Raw genomic sequence first — 19,288 nt, forward strand, 5'->3', positions numbered from 1 at the left:
GCCGAAGAAGCCTTTTGGAACCTTTTTTCTAAGAGAGTGTGTGTAAGTTTGTGTGTCAGGTAGACAAGAACAGACAGAGGGGCCATGGGGAAAAGGTCAGGTGTGGCCAGCCAGATGTGGTGCACATATTTACAATACTGTAGTGTACGATACGACACGGACCACCTATTTACCTATTATTTTGTGCTACTTGGTTGAGATACAACCCCCACTTAAAAAAAAAAAGGCTTCCTTGATGTTGGCACTAGCAAAAACACAGAACCATGAATTTGGGTCACCAACACAGGAAACCTGTCTCTTAAAAGAGTTCAAAGCCTCTATGTCTTTAAGATAAGTCAGCTACCTTACCTCTGGTATATACATTTACATTTAAGTCATTTAGCAGACGCTCTTATCCAGAGCAGCTTACAAATTGGTGCATTCACCTTATGACATCCAGTGGAACAGCCACTTTACAATAGTGCATCTAAATCTTTTAAGGGGGGGGGGGGGGGGGGCAGAAGGATTGCTTTATCCTATCCTAGGTATTCCTTGAAGAGGTGGGGTTTCAGGTGTCTCCGGAAGGTGGTGATTGATTCCGCTGTCCTGGCGTCGTGAGGGAGTTTGTTCCACCATTGGGGTGCCAGAGCAGCGAACAGTTTTGACTGGGCTGAGCGGGAACTGTACTTCCTCAGTGGTAGGGAGGCGAGCAGGCCAGAGGTGGATGAACGCAGTGCCCTTGTTTGGGTGTAGGGCCTGATCAGAGCCTGAAGGTACTGAGGTGCCGTTCCCCTCACAGCTCCGTAGGCAAGCACCATGGTCTTGTAGCGGATGCGAGCTTCAACTGGAAGCCAGTGGAGAGAGCGGAGGAGCGGGGTGACGTGAGAGAACTTGGGAAGGTTGAACACCAGACGGGCTGCGGCGTTCTGGATGAGTTGTAGGGGTTTAATGGCACAGGCAGGGAGCCCAGCCAACAGCGAGTTGCAGTAATCCAGACGGGAGATGACAAGTGCCTGGATTAGGACCTGCGCCGCTTCCTGTGTGAGGCAGGGTCGTACTCTGCGGATGTTGTAGAGCATGAACCTACAGGAACGGGCCACCGCCTTGATGTTAGTTGAGAATGACAGGGTGTTGTCCAGGATCACGCCAAGGTTCTTAGCGCTCTGGGAGGAGGACACAATGGAGTTGTCAACCGTGATGGCGAGATCATGGAACGGGCAGTCCTTCCCCGGGAGGAAGAGCAGCTCCGTCTTGCCGAGGTTCAGCTTGAGGTGGTGATCCGTCATCCACACTGATATGTCTGCCAGACATGCAGAGATGCGATTCGCCACCTGGTCATCAGAAGGGGGAAAGGAGAAGATTAATTGTGTGTCGTCTGCATAGCAATGATAGGAGAGACCATGTGAGGTTATGATTCAATGATAAACTATGAAGATCGTTTAAAGCTATTGGGGGGGGGGGGGGGGACACTGACAGAGATCACATTCCTCTCTACAGTAGGCTACTAAAAGAGGCTGGCACATGCTTACTTGACTGACACTATTCTGTGTTTTGAGGCTGTTGTGACCTATGGCGGGAAACAAGGGTTACATCCCAAATAACACCCTATTCACTATATAGCACTTATTTTAATCAGACTCCTGATTAAGGTCCTGGTCAAAAGTAGTGCACCAAATTGTAATAGGGTATAATTTGGGATAAATAAAATATCTCTTAGTATCATGACGTCAGGTCAGTGATTCATTTTTAATGATGGAAACCGACTACGGACTGAATCTCGATGGAAACTGAAGACCAAAGAGATTCCTTATTCAATGACTCTTCTATGCCTACATATAAACTGCTGTGAACTTCATAAAGGTTGGAACTTTGAATTGTTCTCAAATCGCTTTTGCACCTGGTTTATGCTATGGCTTGTAATAGGGATTTCAGAACTCTTATAGTAATATAATATAATTTGGGTCACCCGTAAACCATGGGGACTGGTTCACCTAATAACGCTTTAATCTATTTTAAACATTTCATATTGTCCCTTTTTTATTTGTTTCCTCAAGTAGGCCTATTCCGAAAATGTAAATTACCTATATAAATGATCAATCTCAGTTCAATTCACGGAGTACAGTATTGTCTTTGACACAATTATTTTGCGCGTGCATGATAGTTTTGCGGACACGTTCATCATTGTTGAAGATGCAAGCACGTCAGAACGCTGAGCGCTATAATATCAAGCAGGGGACGTCGCTCGCTCGCGAATATCTTTTGCAAAACGACTAGCTAGTATGGGATTGTTAGCAAGAGCGTAGCATCAAATACGGACGAAAATGATAACGATTTTACTCCTTATATGATAGTTATGAAGACCGTATAATTATAGATACGGTTATAATTTATTGTAAGGTCACTGCTGAACACCGAACACGGCGCTGCTTTGCCCAGCAAGTGCTCCTAGTAAGGCAGGGGATTGGAGACCTCATCATTTCCGAGTTTTCGCAGCGGCACAGGTCAGTTTGAACGTTTTGCCTTTGCTTTGGTATTCCTCTATATGTGTGTACAGTTAAATAGTTAGCTACATTAATTAAATTAACACATTCTAGCTAATATTGTTAAACTGAGTTGACATTCTGCCAACCCAGCACACAAGTAAAAAAAAAAAAAAAGTTGTGTAACTAACTAGCCATTAGCAATGCTAACGTTAGCTAGCTAATAACGTTAACGTGCCTGGAAAGTCGAGGTGGGTGGAGTGGAGATGGACTCTGATGGGTCCGTTTAAACACTCGCTTAGATTGCACTGCAATTCATTTGAATTTGATCAGGTAATTGGTCACACAAAGTTAATCAGCGTTAGCTAGCTAACTTAACGTTATGGACTTATTTTGTACGGAATGTGTTAGCGTGCACCTAGCATTAACGTTACGCCACATAACTAATGGCTAGTACCTTGACTATGATGTTGCTTTCCTCAAACCTTAGCTGCATGGGTGGATAAGGCCTTTTCAAATCGAACACACGTTTATCAACGTTACAATCTCGTTTTGCTGAAATTTAACGAGCTAATTTAAAACTATAAATTAACTATGTAGGTAACAATGTCGTTGTCACTGGCAACTTTTTACCCCACAGTAGTTTAGCAAACTAACACAACAAGCTCACACTTTTGTTATCCTATTGACACGATAACAACACGCATGGTCGTTACTAAATCTAAATAGTGCAATGTGTGAATACATTGTCACTTATCTAAAAGCTAGCAATCTTACCAAGTGGCTACGTTGTGTATGAATAGTTTTGTGTAGCGGTGTTGACTGTTTCGCTGACAGCTACTTACCCAATTATGAATTTATTAACATAGATAATCCAATTATTAACGTTAGGTGCTCTATGTATAAGGGTAAATTATTGCCCTGCCCTTTGGATGAACTATAAACTAGGCGCATACACTGAGAAAATCAGAGATGGATGGGACTTGGAGCAGTCCCTTTCCTTGACCAGACACACAGTCCCAGAAACCTCCTTGCACATCCCTTAGCCCTGAAACAAAATACTTGCATTCATCAACACTTAGCTGTGCATTTACAAAACATAATTGTTAATTTAAAGTGGTCCTTGTCTTTACTGATTGACGAGAACTCTCAGCTTTGTCCAAAGTGTAAAACAACCTCTCCTTACTTTTGTTTTGGATTACTTCCATCTTGATTGTAGATGGCCTAGCCTTAGAACCTCTCTGAGTGTGTTAGCTTAAATGATGAGCATCTTTAAAGGTCAGCTAAATGACGTAGCACGAGCAGCACTGCAGATATTGCAATGAGCAAGACTTCGTTAAGTCACACATGGTATCTGTGCATTGATTCACATCATGCTCTTACAATGTGATAGCCACGGTACTAAAACGGCAGACGTTTAGCCTTGCTAGTTTTTGCTGAAATAGGCCCACCGTGCTGTTTACTTTGTGCATCAATGTCAGATCACTGACTCTACCTTTAATGTCCCATCTTAATAGGAGTGAAGAACCTTGATTTTGGTTGTGCTTAAAGACCTCATCCAGTGATAAAAGAAAAAATACTTTTACTATTGATGAGCAGTAAAAGTTACACTTGTGCTATGTTGACATGTCTGGACCACCTATTGAGACATGTCTTTTGTTAGGTTAATCAGGTGTTAAATGAAGTGAGGAGACTGGAGTGCAACATTAAGTTAATCACTTCCCATTAAACAGTGATTGGCTTAAAATAACATTTTTTTTGAGGAAGTAAACCGCTGCATGTTGTGAGGTACTGAAAGTTATTGCACACAGCATGCAGCATACTCTTGTTTGTCTTGCAAATATACGTTTAGCTCACACTTTGTACTTAGACCTGGCCTGTGATTAACAAGTCAATTGTCCGTGAGAGGCGCTGATGGATTCCATGGGTCTGTTTTTGCCATGGGATTTTTCTTTAACAATATCGTAAGTTGTGCTTGTTGTATAATAAAATGCCTGAGTTGCGCTTCTGTTTAGTCTTTTTCTTGCTACGTATTCATATAGTGGCACTCTATTCAACTTACTAGTTCTCCAAAGTGTTTCTAATCAATGTTAGGCTGTTCCTCATTTTGTTGGTACTGGTTTGTGCTGATACACTAGGCTAAGTGCCTGATCCACTTATGGTATTGAGTGGTTGATTTAATTGTACAGTCAGAGAAGGTTTTGGCACTCCCATGGAACTGAATCAGATGTTTATGGGTGGATGTTGTCTCCATTGATTTTAATATTGAACACCTCCCAACTACTGTAAGACCTTATGGACAGTACATGTCACCATGATGATTGTCAGCTGTGTGAAGTAGATCACCTGCTGGGTGTCAACAAAAGGTACAGATTCAACATGTAGAATTGTTGGGAAATGACGACCAATGTTCTGTGGTCAGAGGGGATAGGATGGTCACCCTCTGCATTTAATCATTTGTCAGTCTGGTTTTTTTTTTTCGCTCTTAGCCAATTAATCCATCAGAACCCCTTAACTGTCTAACAATCATCTCACGTGTAGGCCTAGGCCCAAATTGTGCAATGATGCTTTTACAATCTTACTTAACTGAGAAATAGTTTGACTCCAGGATCTAACATTAACAATGGCCCGCTGGCCTGGGGCCAGTAAAAACGTGTTGGGCCAGTGGATCTTGTCAGTCACTGACCCAACAGGGCCACTAACTTTCCTGCAAAATTTGCATTCCAGTTCAACATTTACCTGCTCTGTTGCAGTCTGCCATTGAAAACCATTGAAGACAAGACAACACGTGGAAAAGTAATGCTATTTGTATTTGATCAATATGTTTGGTGGTTAACCTGTCTGGCACCAGGGTTCCACTAGCGGAACTCCTCCCACATTCCACTGAAAAGGCAGAGCGCGAAATTCAAAAAATATTTTTGAGAAATATTTAACTTTCACACATTAACAAGTCCAATACAGCAAATGAAAGATACACATCTTGTGAATCCGGTCAACATGTCCGATTTTTAAAATGTTTTACAGCGAAAACACCACATTTATGTTAGCTCACCACCAAATACAAAAAAGGACAGACATTTTTCACAGCACAGGTAGCATGCACAAAGCCAACCTAACTAACCAAGAACCAACCAAACTAACCAAGAAACAACTTCATCAGATGACAGTCTTATAACATGTTACACAATAAATCTATGTCTTGTTCGAAAAATGTGCATATGATATTTTTATGACACTCAACTATTCTGACCAAATAACTATTCATAAACGTTACTAGAAAATACATGTTGCATAGGAAATGATAGATACACTAGTTCCTAATGCAATCGGCGTGTTAGAATTCTAAAAATAACTTCATTACGATATCCAGCTTAGTTATAGCGAGAGCGTGCCCAAAATCTGGGCGCAAACTACTATTTCACATGTTCGACAGATATATGAAATAGCATCATAAAATGGGTCCTACTTTTGATCTTCCATCAGAATGTTGTACAAGGGGTCCTTTGTCCAGAACAATCGTTGTTTGGTTTTAGAATGTCCTCTACTCCAGTCAATTAGCACGGAAATCTAGCAAAGTAGCGCGACGCTCTCCTTCCTGAACACAGGCACACAACGCAACACGCCTAATGTCCCGAATAAATTTCAATAATATAATAAAACTATATTGAAAAAACATACTTTACGATGATATTGTCACATTTATCAAATAAAATCAAAGCCGGAGATATTAGTCGTCTATAACGGCAGCTTTTCAGAAGGCAATACCAGGTCCCTTCTCGCGCTCTCCAGAAAACAGGAAACTGGTGACACGTCATGCCGAGAGCTTTTATTCGACCCCAGATCAAGTTATACACTCCATTTCTTCTCTCACTGCCTGTAGACTTCTAGTGGAATACGTATGAAGTGCATGTATACTAATAAATATCAAGGACATTTATAGGCAGGCCCAAGAACAGAGCATCGATTTCAGATTTTCCACTTCCTGTCAGGAAGTTTGCTGCAAAATGAGTACTGTTTTACTCACATATATAATTCAAACGGTTTTAGAAACTAGAGAGTGTTTTCTATCCAATAGTAATAATAATATGCATATTGTACGAGCAAGAATTGAGTACGAGGCCGTTTAAATTGGGCACAATTTTCCCCCAAAGTGAAAACAGCGCCATCTGTCCTCAACAGGTTAAAGCACCATCATGCTCCCCGGGATTCAGAATTTCTCATTCTCGAACAGTACATAACAAGTTGATGTGTTCACATGCCAGCTGTCCAGAGCAAAAAGAGCTCATCAACCCACTCGTTGAGCTTACTTATTTTAGGGAAAGTGATTTCTAAAAGGACATTTTCAATGGTGAACATGCTGGCTACTGTTGATAGTATGTAAAAAGAAATCTACAAATTGCCTAGCATTTGTCTTGGATAGCCTACTGTACCCAGATCGATATCTTTTTTTGAGAAGCAGCTGTCTTGGGGCAACGTCCTATTTTAAGATTTAAAAAATTGTAATCTTAAAATGACTGGCTATTATACAAATGTATGTAATTAATACAAAGCCTTGGGACCTACCTTCTTTTTTTCCCTTTTTTTAACAAATGATGAGAACCCCTTGAAGTGTAGTTTGAAATTTCCTTTACCACCTGTTGCGGTGAATTCGCCTATCCGTCCCACCAAGGCACCCTGACAACTGGACAGCTCAGTGTCAAAAAAATCTTTGTCCACTCTATTAAGACTCGCGTAGCAAGAGAAAGACGTGTTCAATCAGGTCTCTAAAGTGCGGGCATTTTGTTCACATATGCTCCTAAATATTTTGCTTTAGGAGCACCAGTGCACCTAGAAGAAAAAACCTGCCATTTAATTGTTGTAATCAAACATTTTATTTGTCACGTCCAGATTACAGCAGGTATAAAAGCTGCAGCTAAATGCTTGTGCGCTAGCTACCTCAACATTCCAGTACAATAATCAATATAACAATAGTAAAGTCAAATAAAAAAAATGATTAAAGGAAGAGTTACTATGCGTAGTAATAGCCTGGTATGCAAACAATAGGATATACAGTATAGTTAATTAACAATAGGATATACAGAATGGATAATTAATGTGCTATAAGTATGACTGTATTTACAAAATATAAAGTGGGTATTGTCTTGGTCAGTTGAATATATATATATATATATATAGTTATAGTTATAGTTATAGTTATAGTTATAGTTATAGTAGAACACCAGCTGTGCTGGGTGGTAGTGTGTGAGGGTTGAATGTGTGGTGATTCAGTGCAAATAGTCTCTAAGACGCAGATTCGTGACTGTGGTGGTTGCACCATTGCTACAGAGAAAACGGCTTGTCTCTAACCCAAACCATTCAGCCGCTACCAGCACTACGTTTTTTCCCTTCCTTCTATTGCACATTGGCGCTGCAGCTGGATGCATCTCCATTGGCATGCCGCGTTTTACATTCATAAACCATGTCGTGGCCCGCTGACACCTCGTGTTACCTCATTAGCTAGCTTGCTAACAACCTGGTAACTTTACCAGTCTAAACATTTGGGAGCACTGAAAGAATGGTAAAGGGATAACTTCATGATCTCAATGATCATAGCAGTGAATGAATGACAGATTTGCGTGTCTTCACACACAAACCTGATGTTCATAAAGAGACGGTGTACAATTTAATGTAATGCATCTCAACAGGAAACTGTGCTTTTACACAATGTAATGCTGTAATATTCCACAAATTACTTTGTAATTTCAATGACTGGTATTTGTATTGGCATTTTAGCTTGTATAATGAACAGTCTTTACAGTGTTACATAGTTTCTAGGGCACAACATGTGCTTCAACAGTAGATAGAATGCATAGACCAAATAAAGGCTGTATCAATATTTTCTGGTGCTGTTAAATGTGATCTTTTAAGTTGGGCGTACCAGTCCTACTATTTAATTTTATTTAGAGCCCTGTGTTCAACACAGTTTTTCCTACCTGACAAAACAAGCTGTTGATTGGAGTGGGTGAGGAGGGCCAGACCTGCGAGTGTAACAGGTTGTGACAAGCCTTTGTGTTTTTTTTAGATACGTGGCTTTTAATCCTGTCCTGTTCTGTTCCCACTGCTTTCTTTCTCGCTCTGCGTTGGCTTTTCTTCGCTCTCAGCCTTCCACCTGCCTGAGCCCCAATAATTCACCCTTGAGAACTTGAGAAAAGCTGAGGTGTTTGTTTTCTACTTCTTGGCCATACTACTTGTAAACAACAATTGAAAGGCACATTTTTGTAGTACAAAAGATAGATTGTCTTTGGCTGTTTGAATTTTCATCTTGCTTGTCCTTTTTACATGTTATATTCAGCCTGGCCTGTTGAATGCTCATACAGCATCCAGTGTGTTTGCCTTGTGCTGTGAAGGACGTTTCCTACATGCTCATTGTCCCTCAGTGCATTCCAGCATTGGTCTTTTTTCACACTGATTCATTTCTGTCAATGCTAAAGTTGTAGGCATGCTGCTTTGATGTTAGGCTACACAATTGCCACAAAGACATGTCAGAGAATGCCTGTGTTTTGGGACATATAGCAACACTGTATGGCTGTCTTTATGCTACTGTAATAAAGAAAAGCTCAGTGTAAGTACAACTGAATGGTGTGTGTGACTGAAAAGTTTGAAAAATGCTTTGACATTAGGCTAAACAATTGCCACAAAGACATACAGACCAACTGTATGGTGGGCTTCCAGATTACTGCAGTACAAGAAAGGCTAGAGCATAGAACTGTGAATGATTAAATGGTGTGCGACTGTCTCAAAGGGCCAGATAGGAAGGAATTCACTAAACCAAAAGAAACTGGGATGGTCGTTGTTTGTACAAGGTGTGTTGATAGCCATTTGGGAAAAAATTAAGTTGCCCAGTCTTGACGTAACGCAACTGGTTTGCTGTGTCTTGTAGCGTAGATCATGTCTGTATCCTCTGCCTGTACCTCGGCAGCATGTGTTTCCCATTCCCCTGATGAGTTTCTATCCAATGGGCAGGGTGAGATAGACGAGGCTTTTGCCATTCCTGGTCTGGTGGTAAGGTGTCAGAGCTGAAGCCTTGTGCTTGGCAATGGAGGGAATGCACAGACACTAGGCTGTGGAAAGCTAGCTACTCATAGGCCCTTCACAGGCCCTCCTGAAGTAATTACTGAATCGCTGTGAACTTCTCAGTAGAGGTGTGGAATTCAAGACCTGTTAGGTAAGAGTCACCATAGCAACGCCCACCCGTAGCACGCGCTCCAGCAGGTATATATCTCTGGTCACCCCCAAAACCAATTCTTCCTTTGGCCGCCTCTCCTTCCAGTTCTCTGCTGCCAATGACTGGAACGAACTACAAAAATGTCTGAAACTGGAAACACTTATCTCCCTCACTAGCTTTAAGCACCCGCTGTCAGAGCAGCTCATAGATTACTGCACCTGTACATAGCCCATCTATAATTTAGCCCAAACAACTACCTCTTTACCTACTGTATTTATTTATTTTGCTCCTTTGCACCCCATTATTTCTATCTCTACTTTGCACCTTCTTCCACTGCAAACCAACCATTCCAGTGTTTTTTTACTTGCTATATTGTATTTACTTCACCACCATGGCCTTTTTATATTTTTATTTATATATATATTTTGTTTGCCTTCACCTCCCTTATCTCACCTCACTTGCTCATATTGTATATAGACTTATTTTTCACTGTATTATTGACTGTATGTTTGTTTTACTCCATGTGTAACTATGTGTTGTTGTATGTGCCGAACTGCTTTGCTTTATCTTGGCCAGGTCGCAATTGTAAATGAGAACGTGTTCTCAATTTGCCTACCTGGTTAAATAAAGGTGAAATAAAAATAAATAAATAAATAAAGGTCCTCTGTTTGTGTGGGCATATGTATGCCTGCAATGGTGTTATTGATAGGCTGCATGTGTAACTAGAGCATTGACATTGAAATAGAAATCTACCGAATGTTGAAAAGCCGTATCATAAAAAATATGGATACTTTTGTTTGAGCTTTAAAGGAGAGATCTGATTTATAGTAGTCAACTTGTGTGTTGGCTTACCTAATATTTCCCTATTTTTAGACTGACCTTAATGAGCTAATAGCTTTATTGGCCCATGCCCCAGCTAACATGTAGCAACTGATCAACAATAGGTTAAGTTAATGGGTTGTTGCCAGCTGAAGTCTTGAGATTATTTCTGAGTCTGTATGCTATGACATACTCATGCTGCTATGAGAGAGAACCCCCAAATCAAAGGTCTTGTGTGCCATGTTACTCTTCCGACAGGACAGCACTTGTGTTACTGAGTTAGTGTGCTGCACAGCATTTGTATGTGGAATGTTGAGAGTATCATGGATGGATGTCTCTGTACTTAGCCTGGATGGAACACATAACAGATCATTGCACTACTGGTCAGTCAGTGATCAGGATGCTCTGTTCAATGGAGTCACTAGCAGTGAAATGTTGTTTAAACTTCTTTCTTTGCGAGGTGTTTTGGTTACGATAGATTGATACTAAGAGCAGGAAAGCACTGATTTGTTAGTGGTCCAAATATATTAAACTAAAGCTGCTTTCTCTCTGGTTGCTTTCTGATTTATAGTTGGGGCTAGATGTTTTAGTGTTTTGGATGTACTGTCCTGTACACCACTAGATTAGAAAATCGCCTCAAAAGGTATTTCAACAGCGCTCGTCCACAAGTGCTTGGGTATGGAAATAGCTTTGTATACGAATTACAGGCAGTCAGGCAGCCGCACCCCTCTTCCCGGGTGTGTTTTAAAGTGCTATTGTATTTGTATGGAAAACCCCAGTAGGTTCAGGTGAAGGAAGTGCCTTATGAAAGGAGAGGGCAGCCATGCATTTATGGGAAAGGCTACGTGGCTGACGTGCAAACCTATATTTAATTTCCAAATTGGTTAAAATTGGGTTAGGTTTGGTTAATGTTAGGGTTAGCCTAATGTAAGGGTCAGTTTTAGATTTGGCTAGTTGGGCTCTCAATTGGATCCTGGTCAGAAAAGTCTCCTTAAAGCATCTACAGAGAATACGTAGGCTGGACAGACAGCACAATGTTGTTTTTGTCACACAAAAAATACACTCCGGCATTTGACGCCGTATTCTTCTACCCTTGAGTCTCAGCGACTGTTCAGATAATAAACCAAACAACATTTCAACCTTATAGAATCCCCCCAAATATTTTGTTTTGAGGTGATAATGTTACTTTAGGCTAAAACAGATAGCCATGTGCTTTTTTTTTCTCTGTGACTAAAAAGGATGACATTCTGTTTTTAGCTGATATGGGAGTGAATACATTGATGCAGCATATCAACTTAAGATAATGTTGTACTTTACACTGGCAAGTATAAGAATATTTGCGAGGGCATATTTAATTATAAATCTGATTATTTCACATGGCGATGTAAGAAGCTAAAGGGCTAGCTAGCTTGCAGTGTTTAGTCAACTTGCTAGCAAGGGAAGACTGAGACTCTTCTTTTGCTTTTGCCACAAATGAGAAGACAAGAGAACCCCAAAATGTATTTTGTTTAGAAGTAATAACTAGTGATTACAGGCTATTGTGAAATGTTTGAACCTGCTGTAGCCAACTAGCTAGTCATGTGATTTTTTTTCTTCTCTGACCAAACATGTTCTATTTTTAGCTGCTATGGGAATGAACACACAAGAAGCATAACGTAGATTTGACAGGGCATATCTTTTGTACATTTTTATAAATCAGATTTATTTCACATGGCGATGTGGCAAGCTGAAAAGGCTAGCTAGATTGCAATGTTTTTAGCCAGGCTGCCAGCAAGCTATTCCCCCCCCCACCGCCTTGTAAAGGGACCGGCGAGGATATCAATGTTACCAAAAGATGTCCGCTACTCCAAAAATCCAACTCCTCCCACATAGGCTTGGGTGGTATCCAGATACCGTCCTTCTCTCATCTCAGGATTTACGGTATTACTTACCGGCATAGCATACAAGAAAATACCAAATGCTAACAAAATTAGCACAAACTAATAGTGAAATCACAGACGCTATTAGCTAAATGCTAACAAGCAAAACAAACTAAGTATAGCTATTAGTTACCAAATCTAATTTTCGGTGAGTGAACATTTACAAGCTAAAGTGAACGAGAGAAATTGTGCAAATTAACAAAGTTGAGACACATGCTTTCTGAAGGAGTAGTATGTGCACCTTGAGCAGGGGGGAGAAGAACGGAGGAGGGGAAAAATGGCAACTGTACAGAGCTCTAACAGAAACCCTATTATAAGATACTTTTGTATTACATAGTGTGTGGACACCCATTCAAATGAGTGGATTCGGCTATTTCAGCCACACCCGTTGCTGACCGACCGGTGTATAAAATAGAGCACACTGACATGCAATCTCCATAGACAAACATTGGCAGTAGAATGGCCTTACTGAAGAGCTCCGTGACTTTCAATGTGGCACCGTCATAGAATGCCACCTTTCCAAAAAGTCAGTTTGTCAAAATTCAGCCAGGCTAGAGCTGCCCAAGTCAACTGTGAAGTGGCAATGTCTAGGAGCAACAACATCTCATCTGCGATGTGGTAGGTCACACAAGCTCACAGAATGGGACCACAGAGTGCTGAAGCGTGTAGTGTGTAAAAATTCTGTAGTTGGTTGCAACACTGACAACCAAGTTCCAAACTGCCTCTGGAAGCAACGTCAGCACAATAACTGTTCATCAGGAGCTTCATGAAATGGGTTTCCATAGCTCAGCAGACGCACACAAGCCTAAGATCACCATGCACAATGCCAAGCGTCGGCTCACTGCCATTGGACTCTCTAGCAGTTCTCTGGAGTGATGAATCACATTTCACCATCTGGCTGTACGACAGACAAATCTGGGTATGGCGGATGCCAGGAGAACGCTACCTGCCCCAATGCATAGTGCGAACTGTAAAGTTAGGTGGAGGAGGAATAATGGTTGGGGCTAGGCCCCTTAGTTCCAGTGAAGGGATATCTTTACGCTACAGCATACAATGACATTCTAGATGAGTCTGTGCTTCCAACTTTATGACAAGAGTTTGAGGAAGGCCCTTTCCTGTTTCAGCATGACAATGCAGCCGTGCACAAAGTGAGGTCTGAGTAGAAGCAAGTCCCTTCAGCAATGTTCCAACATCTAGTAGAAAGCCTTCCCAGAGGAGTGGAGGCTGTTATAGCAGCTAAGGGGGGCCAACTCCATATTAATGCCCATGATTTAGGAATGTGATGTTTGATGAGCAGGTGTCCATACTTTTGGTCATATAGTGTATCTAATGGAAAACATTTAGTAGCGAATTGCATACAAGTGTAACTTCATCACCTCACGTGTGCAGCAAAACAGACTGCTGATACATATAGAACGCTATGGATTTATCAGCTCCTGCTTTCTCCTGTTGTGATATTTACAAACAAACACGTGACTGGCTCAACTGTTCTGGGGTACTAAGGTAAGCTTCATAATGTGACTGGTGAAATTAACACAATCTGCTTTATCTCCTAACGTATTGCATAAGTTGACTGCTGGTATTTAAAGTAGCCACATAGTATTTAAAGTAGCTACAAATATATGTATTGGGAAAAACTTGAAATAAATACTTTGGACTGTATTGAAAAACAATTTTGTTACTTTTTCCAAATGCCCCGGTATACCGCTCAAGCCTACACGCATTCACGTAGGTCAATGGAGTGGAGCTTGTAGTAAATTTTTAGTGTCTTCCTGTGTCCATATGGACATGCTGCTGCAGCAGGATCAGAATGTGGCCAGTCTGAGCTCCTGCTGCTGCTGCTGATATTAAAGATTCTGCTCTTCTCTGTGGGCTTCGTTGTCATTCAGGGTGTCCTTTTCCCCCTTTGGTCTTGTCCCAGTCATGGGACTGGCGCGTTGGCTTGGCTCAGTAGGGTGTTTGTGTGTATTTGTAGAGTGTGTAGGCCTACTTGTGTATGCGGGGGCACATGTTGCATATGTTGAGTGGAGTAGCAGGAGAGAATCTGACACCTACCCAACATAATCAGGAGTCAGTGGAGAGGAGTCCCTCTATCTCTACAAAACTATTGATTATCTAGCTGCCGTATATAGACATAAGAGAGTCCTGGAAGCCAATTGGCTGCAATGCTTTATTTCCTCCTTGACAGCCACACGTGTCTGTAAGTGGAGAAGCTAGGGCCCGGCTCTGTGGTGGTCAATGACAGCTGCTTAGGTGAAGCTTTCTCTTTAACCGCGTGCTGCAATGGGGAAGGTTGGGAAGAATTTCAGTTAGCGCTTTACTAGCTTTAGGTTAACTCCCGTGCATACATACACCCACATACTCTAGTCTACACTGGTGCTGTGCCCCAGGCAGGCAGGCCACAGGGCAATGGGCAATAGAGAAACGTTGAGTTGCAAGGATTCTAGCTAAAGAGAAAACGCCTCTTCAGGAACCATGTAAGTTAGTCTCTCTCTCAAATAGAAAGGCTCTCTTGCTCAGTGAAATGACAATAGGCCTAGTTCCAGTTTAATTTATTCTGGGTTGTAAATTCTTTAACAATGCAATGATATTTTGATAGAGCATTTTAAGCATAGTGTGGTGTTATCAAGTTCTGTTATTGGCCCACACCCAGAAAGTGGCTCAGAGTAGAAGTGCTAATTTAAGGATCATGTCTTATTCATTACTTTTATTCATTATGATTTTAAAAGGCAAAACTGAGCTTAGATTTTCACTCCTACTCTGAGAAACCTGATTTACAAGCATATCGCTACACCCGCAATAACATCTGCTAAATACGTGTATGTGACCAATAAAACAAATGTAAATTGATTTACTTAGCCTGGTAGTTTGGTCACGAACCACAACTGACAAAATTAGGAAAAACCTAACGTTGAGTAGAAGCACTTTGGAGAACTAGTTAGAGTACAATCATATGAATATGCAGCAAGAGCAAAGCTCAACAAAATCATTTATTATACAACAATCACAATTCAGAATGTTGTTCGAGAAGAAGCTTTTTGTCAATTAGCTCATTGGTCTTCATCATCCAACACATTGTGGGGACTGCACCGTATGAAAAGTTTGTAACTACAAATTAGCAAAACACTGCTGTAACACTTTGAACAGCCTACTTCCCACATGGCAAAAACAGAGCCTTTGAATCCACCAGCTCCTCTCGCAGACAGTTGACTTGTTAATCACAGGCCGGCCAGTCCTAAGTACAAAGTTTGGGCTAAAAGTGTATTTGCAAGACGAGTGTAATCATGTCATGTGCAATAACCTTTAGCACCGCCACAAGCAGCAGCGGTTTACTTCCTCAAAAACCTGTCATTTTAAGCCAATCAGTTTAATGGGAGGTGGTGAACTTAGTGGCACTCCAGTCTCTTTCTCGCCTCATTTAACAGCTGATTTACATAACAAAAGGCACATCAAAATAGGTGGTTCAGGTAATTCATGACATGGCACAAGTGGTGGGAGCTGGCCTTTCTGATGACATCACGACTTCCTATCAGACCAACTCCTTGAATGCCCTATTCCTTGAAGTTTGCAGTTGTCTAAACACTAGTTTGTTTAAAATAAAATAATTTACCTTAGTATGTTTACGTCACTGTATTTATACTTGAGATATTGCTTTTCAACAGTAAAAATTAAAAAGGTTGGATCTTTAAAGTCCTACTCTGTCTCCCTTTCACCTCAATTTTTTTGTGTACCTTTTTTAACCCTTTTTCGTGACATCCAATTAGTAGTTAGTCTTTTCCCATCGCTGCAACTCCCGTACGTACTCTGGAGAGGCGAGGGTCAGGAACCATGCGTCCTCCGAAACACGACCCCTGCCAAGCCACACTGCTTTTTGATACTGCTCGCTTAACCCGGAAGCCAGCCGCACCAATGTGTCGGCGGAAACGCCGTACAGCTGGCGACCGAAGGTCGCGTGCATGCGCCTGGCCTGCCACAAGTAGTCGTTTGAGTGAGGTGGGACAAGGACATCGACCGTCCAAACCCTCCCCTAACCCAGGCGATACTGGGCCAATTGTGTGCCGGCCTCGTGTCTCCTACTCCTGGGATCGAACCCGGCTCTGTAGTGACTCCTAGCACTGGATTCTGGGAACTTTCAATAAAATCCCTGGTTTTCTGAAATCCACATTCGAGAATTCTGTATTTCCTGCTGATTACCCTCCAACTGGGATTTCGTGAGAACCAGAGATTTTATTGAAAGTTCGCAGAATTTTGCAACCCTAGCTCCCACCCTTTGTCCTGAATTGTTTGTCTGTGCACGGTGAGTGATTCTGTGTGTCTGACTGAAAATGAGGTCATATTAATGTTTTCTCAATAATAGTAGGCCTGTACTGTACAGTCGTGGCCAAAAGTTTTGAAAGACACAAATATTAATTTTCACAATGTCCGCTGCCTCGGTTTGTATGATGGCAATTTGCTTATACTCCAGAATATTATGAAGAGTGATCAGATGAATTGCAATTAATTGCAAAGTCCCTCTTCGCCATGCAAATAAACTGAATCCCCAAAAAACATTTCCACTGCATTTCAACCCTGCCACAAAAGGACCAGCTAACATCATGTCAGTGATTCTCTTGTTAACACAGGTGTGAGTTGACGAGGACAAGGCTGGAGATAACTCTTTCATGCTGATTGAGTTTGAATAACAGACTGGAAGCTTCAAAAGGAGGTTGGCGCTTGGAATCCTTGTTCTTCTGTCAACCATGGTTACCTGCAAGGAAACACATGCTATCATCATTGCTTTGCACAAGAAGGGCTTCACAGGCAAGGATATTGCTGCCAATAAGATTGCACCTAAATCAACCATTTATCGGATCATCAAGAACTTCAAGGAGAGCGGTTCAATTGTTGTGAAGAAGGCTTCACGGCACCCAAGAAAGTCCTGCAAGCGCCAGGACCGTCTCCTAAAGTTGATTCAGCTGCGGGATAGAGGCACCACCAGTACAGAGCTTGCTCAAGAATGGCAGCAGGCAGGTGTGAGTGCATCTGCACGCACAGTGAGGTGAAGACTTTTGGAGGATGGCCTGATGTCAAGAAGTGCAGCAAAGAAGCCACTTCTCTCCAGGAACAACATCAGGGACAGACTGACCTTCTGCAAAAGGTACAGGGATTGGACTGCTGAGGACTGAGGTAGTCTTTTTCTCTGAATCCCCTTTCCGATTGTTTGGGGCATCCGGAAAAAAGCTTGTCCGGAGAAGACAAGGTGAGCGCTACCAGTGCTACCTGTGTCATGCCAACAGTAAAGCATCCCGAGACCATTCATGTGTGAGGATGCTTCTCAGCCAAGGGAGTGGGCTCACTCAATTTTGCCTAAGAGCACAGCCATGAATAACAAATGGTACCAACACATCCTCCGAGAGCAACTTCTCCCAACCATCCAGGAACAGTTTGGTGACGAACAATGTCTTTTCTTTGCCATAAGGCAAAAGTGATAACTAAGTGGCTCAGGGAACTAAACATCAATATTTTGGGTCCATGGCCAGGAAACTCCCCAGACCTTAATCCCATTGAGAACTTGTGGTCAATCCCCAAGAGGAGGGTGGACAAACAAAAACCCACAAATTCTGACAAACGCCAAGCATTGATTATGCAAGAATGGGCTGCCATCAGTCAGGATGTGGCCCAGAAGTTAATTGGCAGCATGCCAGGGTGGATTGCAGAGGTCTTGAAAAAGAATGGTCAACACTGCAAATATTCACTCTTTGCATCAACTTCATGTAATTGTCAATAAAAGCCTTTGACACTTATGTAATGCTTGCAATTATACTTCAGTATTCCATAGTAACATCTGACAAAAATATCTAAAGACACTGAAGCAGAAAACTTTGAAAATTAATATTTGTGTCATTTTCTCAACTTTTGGCCATAACTGTACAGATGCATTTTCTAGCAGACATTGCTGGAGCGCGCTGTGGAAGTAGCCTAGTTTGTTCATGTTTTGCTCAGACAACAGAGACTTTTGTTTTATTGCACTTTTCCTTCTGTATCCAGCTCAGACCCCTCTCTCTGCTGCAATGTGGTGAAAAACATTCAATGGACCAGTGTTCTTTTTTCCCTCTTGTCTATATAGCCTTAACTCTCTGCTTACTATTGGCCAGTGTCTAATCAATCGTAACTTGAAAGTGGTGTCTCCTCAGCCTGCCTCGTATCATCACCCATTTGTAAATATGTGGATGTTATTGATTAACATGCTAGCTGAACAGGTTTTTATTGTACATTGAATGCTAATTTTGTAGGCTTGCTAGGCTACATCAGTTCTTTATCAGGGTTCTCAACAGATACAATTGTGCAAGCATGCAGGATCACATGTCCAGTACTGACCCTCGAATGTAACCAAACATTTAGGAATTTAACTCCTTTTCCACCCATATCCAGCCACCCTGGCAGGGACAGTAGTCCATGAAGAAAAGGAGGGTGATTTGATACGATATGCACATTGGTGCTGAAAATACTTGTCCTGGGCTAAAAAATTATACCGAAATAAAGGAATGAGGCCAGTAGTCTTAATTATCATTGTGTACAAGCATGTCCCTCAGTGACTGATCTTGTGTTTTAGCTAGCCAAGTGGATGGTAAGCAGAGCAGGTTTCCCCTCCCCTCTGTCCCTTCGTCCCCTCAGTCCCCTGGCTGGTCACTGTTCCACTGTTCCCAAAGCAGCTTTTGTTCAGGCTTATCTGGTCTTCATGGCTGACATATCTCTTTGAAAACAAACTGGGCGCTTGTTTTTCCCCAGCCTGCGAATTAGAATGGGGGAAGGGCTTAATTTAATGTCCCAAATGGCATCCCTATTCCCTGTATAGTGCAGTACTTTAGACCAGTGCCATATGGACCCTGGTCAAAAGTAGTGTACTA

General features: G+C 41.8%; 1 protein-coding gene across 2 annotated transcripts in view; it reads left to right on the forward strand.

The window, feature by feature from the left end:
* Window positions 1–2,181: 2,181 nt before the first annotated feature.
* LOC129812806 (F-box only protein 34-like) overlaps window positions 2,182–19,288 on the forward strand; it is a 39,244-nt gene continuing 22,137 nt past the window's right edge. For both annotated transcript variants that reach the window (XM_055864688.1, XM_055864689.1), the window contains exon 1: window positions 2,182–2,480. The gene's annotated coding sequence lies outside the window, so the exon portion shown is untranslated. The remainder of the gene's footprint in view (window positions 2,481–19,288) is intronic.

Source organism: Salvelinus fontinalis, chromosome 16, assembly GCF_029448725.1.
Source record: "Salvelinus fontinalis isolate EN_2023a chromosome 16, ASM2944872v1, whole genome shotgun sequence".
NCBI lineage: Eukaryota > Metazoa > Chordata > Actinopteri > Salmoniformes > Salmonidae > Salvelinus > Salvelinus fontinalis.